Below are 5,246 nucleotides of genomic sequence, written 5' to 3'. Positions count from 1 at the left end.
TGTAGGCGTTGTTTTAAGAAATAATACATAAATAAAATTTCTACTACAAGTAAGGTAGAAAAAAAGTTTTTAAGAGATATATATTTTAAATAAAATCGTTAAATGTTTTAAAAATGTCTGGTTTTTATATTTTGTTATTGTAGTATAACCAGATATTACTAAACTGAGGCGTGTGAAAAAAATTTCATTTTCATTATTCACGGGAATCGAGAACACAAAGAAAGTTAAAAGATTTAATTAAAGCACCGATAAAATATTTTCTGTTGGATTGATTTCTTTATTTTTTTAGTATATGTTGTTATCTTCTCTTTGAAATAAAGAATAGGTTTTCGAATTTTTAACGATTATTGCTAAAAACATAGGTGTCAGGTATATTTTTGGTAGCATTTATATCACTATATTCATTTATAGGGAGTGGTTGTGGGGACTTATTAATCATTTTAGGAACTAAAAATTTATAATGCAGAATTTAAGTACGCAAATGTATATTTTGTGTATCGCAAATGATGCCACTAACTCAAGTTATGTATAATTTATTGTAAACGTTTTCATATTGTTTAATAAATTTGTATTTGTAGAAGCTAAAATACAAATAAAATTGATTATTGCGTCTCAGTTAAAATCAATTGATATGTAAACATAAGTAATAGAGCAATAGATCTAAATAATTTTGAGAACCAAATAAATACATTACGTTTGTAGTCAAATAAATTGACCTAATTTACTGCAAATAAAACGGAATTCACTAGTTTTTATATTAGATTTAACTCTGTGCAAGTAAACGTTTTATAGGACAAAAGAAATAGTCTTAAAGCTTTTTAATATGTGGAAAACATTTTTATAAATATATTAATTAAAGTAAGTGATTTGCATCGTTTTCCTCGACCAAATATACATTACGTATATAAAGTCTTACATCCTGAACATTTTTTTTTGCAATTAATTTATTTAATATTTACTTACTTAGTATGCGCAAATTTAATGTAAACTATAATGTCGTAATATAATCTTATTAAAAAGTGCAAAGTAGATTAAATGTTTAAATAAAGTATAAAATAAAATGAATAGGCACAATATATTATCCTCTAAGGTATTATCATTTTCGATGAACGTAAAATAATAATAAATTGTTTAAAAACATTAATTACTTTTAGCTTCGATGCGAAGCAGAGGAAATATTAATTTTCCTATAATGTGTTAATTTTATTTTTGTGTCTATTACCACTTTTTCTCAGCTCTCACCGAACCGATTTCTTTCAACGATACGTCAAAATATCACAAATATTATTTAATCGAAAACAGTACCCTCAAAAATTGAAAAATTTGACCTCGTTCCCCGTAAATAGTGAAAATCCTGCAAAAAATTACGTATTTAGAATCTGTAAATTTCGACATTTTAAAAATTTTTTTTTAAATTGTTATAACCTATTGAAATCGAAATAATTATTTTTTAAATTGAAACCTTAGATATTTTCCTTTCATTTGATATAAATTTTTTGAAAATCTGACCCTTTACCTGCCTACAGGGGGAATTCAAAGTTGCAACTTCTGCACTTTTTCAACTTAAGTTTTGAAAATGTTAAAAACATGCAATTTTGCCTGTGGCAATGATTTTCCCTTAATTCTTTTTGAGTTAGAATTTTGCTTTTGAAAAATCCACCAATTTCTTAAAATTAAACACTATCTACAGATTTGCATCGAAGCGTTTCTTAGTAATTTTAATCACTGTTATATATCATCTATATTGGAACTAACTATACCACGTCCCCACTGTGCCACGACCTCACTGTGCTGGTTTGTTTTAAATTTTTTAATATTCAAAATTTTTACTACATAATGGTAATATAAGAGATTTTGATATTTATTTTTTATCTTAAATTTTGTATTATTAAAAATTTAAATATAAAATTATTTATAAAAAGTTTTATAATTGTTCAGTTTATAAATTATATATTTTATTGAAGCTACATATATGGAAAAGTTTAGGAGAGAGCGGGGCAAGTTAACAATTGGGGTAAGATGATTATCTTGGATTATAGTAGTGTTTGTGAACTTTTTATGGAAATATTTTTAAATATAATGACAAATTTTTTAAAGTAATTTTGATTAACACATATTTTAGTTTTAAATCGCACTTACGCCTTCTTTGTAAAAGCAATGTAATATTGTTGTTTTACGACATAAGTTAGAACTTGAGTTTGAAAAAAATAGACAGAAATATCCTGGAGCATACCTATGGGGGTCATTAAGTCGATTTCCCTATTTAAATATTGTTACTCTCCAATTTATTTATTTATTTTTTTAATTCCTTGGTAGATCAATTAAAAATTGTATAATACATCAAAAAGTTCTTAAGGAAACAGACTCTATTTAATTGGAAACACTTATACATATAATCAGGGTTGTAAAAAATATGTTTAAAAAAAATCTGTTTAAAGTATAAATGAACCGTTTAAAATGTGTAAGACCAATGTAAAATTTGAAAATTGTCGTCCTTTTTGTGTAATTACCCTTCATATAATATATTATTTAGAAATTACCTGAATTAAACTAAGACATTTCAACTTGTTCTGATAAAAAAAATTATTTTGCCCCAAGCCTAGGCCAAGTTGATCCATTACCAAAATTATTCATTTCGAATTATTTTTTGCGACATTTAATGTATTTAGTGCATAATTAATTGAATCAATTTTGTTTTAGACTAGAATTGAATTTGTATCCGTCTCCTTCATTTGTTTTTGATATCATGTTTTTTTCTTATACTTAAAATAAGGGGTGAATCTATCTTTTAATTACTCCTAAGGATTTGTTTTGACCAAAATGTATCATTTTTAGTGCCCTAGGTAAACATTTTATTGGACTGCTCTTTTGTCAATAAAAATATTTACAAGCATTTGTTATTTTTATTATTAACTGAGCAATCACTCTCTAGAGAAATATTCAGTGACAATGTCACTTTAGTGGATTTAACTTATTAGATTCTTAACGACGGCGTCTAATGTTCAACCAACGACAGCTATTACAATTTAGTATTCTCTAGCTTCCAAGAAAAGTACATAATATTATACGATACTGTAATTTAGATAATAAATGATATTATTATTACCCATTGGCAACAATAAATGTGAACCATGTTGGGCAATATTTCTTGTTGGTACCTAATACAAAAGTAATCTAATTTTCAACACGAAAAACAAGCTTAAAGCTAAAACTTTAGTAAAAGTAAACACAATAGTCATTGTGCCAAGTGAAGAATGCGAAATTAAATGTCATACCAAGAAAAGTTGATTGGCGCTTAGATTCTACCCTTTGAGTAATGTGACACCTGTGTTTTGAATTTTAATCTCCATCCTATAACTAAGATATAATGCTGTGGTACGTTTAGATTTAATGTCAAGTATTATCGTTTCAAAACTCAAGGTATACGTAACTATAGTGTACATAAAGAGGTCTATGTGATTTAAGTTATAGTTTCAAGTATTACAAAGGATTTTCTGCAAAAACCTGACACTTTCAAATTTACTTTTGATAGAATAATATATAATAGTAGTATAGTAAACCGATATGTCCGATAAATTGTCTTAAAATTATAGCAAAATAGGCATGTTCTCTTTTTCTGTTCCCCAAATTGAATTTTTTAATTATGATAAACTTATCTAACTAAACGAGGGATAATATGGCCGATTTAATAATGTTATTTTTATCGTGACGCGCACTGTTCGGGATCTAGACTCGGTCACGGTCATTCACTTTACTGAACGAGAGATCAGTTCAGTAATTAGAATTGCCACTCTTTTGTCTAGCTGTGAATAAACCCCCGCCTGGATTATAAAAAGGTCAAGAAACTTTCATTAAGGGCCGCAATAGCCTTTAATAAGCTGAATAGACATAAAAAATGCACATCATGATAAGATTACCTTCTCAGTTTTGCATCGATGTTAATATATATTAAAATAAATATAATATAAAATTATATTTTCTAAAAATATAAAATTACTTAATGTATTTTAAATTTATGTTTTATTCTGATGTGGTGTATAATTTATAAAATAACTATTGTTATTATAGTTAATGAGAGTAATGTGCTTGATTATGATTTTAATTTTGGCAAAAAGAATTTGGTACACATTATAATAAAATCATTTTAATGTTTCCAGCGGTATAAAACAATATAAGTTAACTCATATTTTGATAAATCTTGAATTGGTTTAAGTCTTCAACATCTTATTTTTTTCTTTGCATACACAGTCATGAGTCAATATTCCTCTGTAAAGCGACGGATTAACCTCCTGAACGGAATACAAAAAAATGTGAAAATTTCCCCTTCATTCAAGGTTACAATGGCCCGTAATAAGCTGTAGAAGCATAAGAAAAAATTATTATAGTAAAATCAATACTTTTTGAGCTTTATATGTGATACGATCACATTTGCATGTGCCCATATCTCTGTCTCCCATAACATCGTTGTACCGTTTAATAGACATATATACAAAATATATATATAATTAACACAGTGACATACAACAATACTAACAGGAGGGCGGACTGCACACATAAACACTTTTTGCAATTCACGGCCAATGTGCCATAATAAGATATCCCTATCAACAGTTGACCTTTTACCATATTCGCAATCACTACTTTGTCTGATAATTAACTTAACTTGCTACCCCGTATATTATATTGTGCGTGTGTGTCGCCGTCAGCTCCCTGTTGGATTATATCATCTCTAGGTGTCCAGCAGGTTGTATTATCTATTTAATATTTCAATTGCTAAATAAATATTTATTTATATCGTTGTTAACCTAAAGTGTTATACAGGGTGTTCAGTAAGTCAGGAAACGGGTTTCTATTGTTCTCATTGTTTGTAACATTGAGAACAATAGAAACCCGTTTCCTGACTTACTGAACACCCTGTATAACACTTTAGGTTAACAACGATATAAATAAATATTTATTTAGCAATTGAAATATTAAATAGATAATACAACCTGCTGGACACCTAGAGATGATATAATCCAACAGGGAGCTGACGGCGACACACACGCACAATATAATATACGGGGTAGCAAGTTAAGTTAATTATCAGACAAAGTAGTGATTGCGAATATGGTAAAAGGTCAACTGTTGATAGGGATATCTTATTATGGCACATTGGCCGTGAATTGCAAAAAGTGTTTATGTGTGCAGTCCGCCCTCCTGTTAGTATTGTTGTATGTCACTGTGTTAATTATATATATATATAT

Source organism: Daktulosphaira vitifoliae, unplaced genomic scaffold (assembly GCF_025091365.1).
Source record: "Daktulosphaira vitifoliae isolate Bord-2020 unplaced genomic scaffold, ASM2509136v1 Scaffold_262, whole genome shotgun sequence".
Taxonomy (NCBI): Eukaryota; Metazoa; Arthropoda; class Insecta; order Hemiptera; family Phylloxeridae; genus Daktulosphaira; species Daktulosphaira vitifoliae.
The sequence above is the reverse complement of the archived record's forward strand: the minus strand, read 5'-3'. Positions refer to the sequence as shown.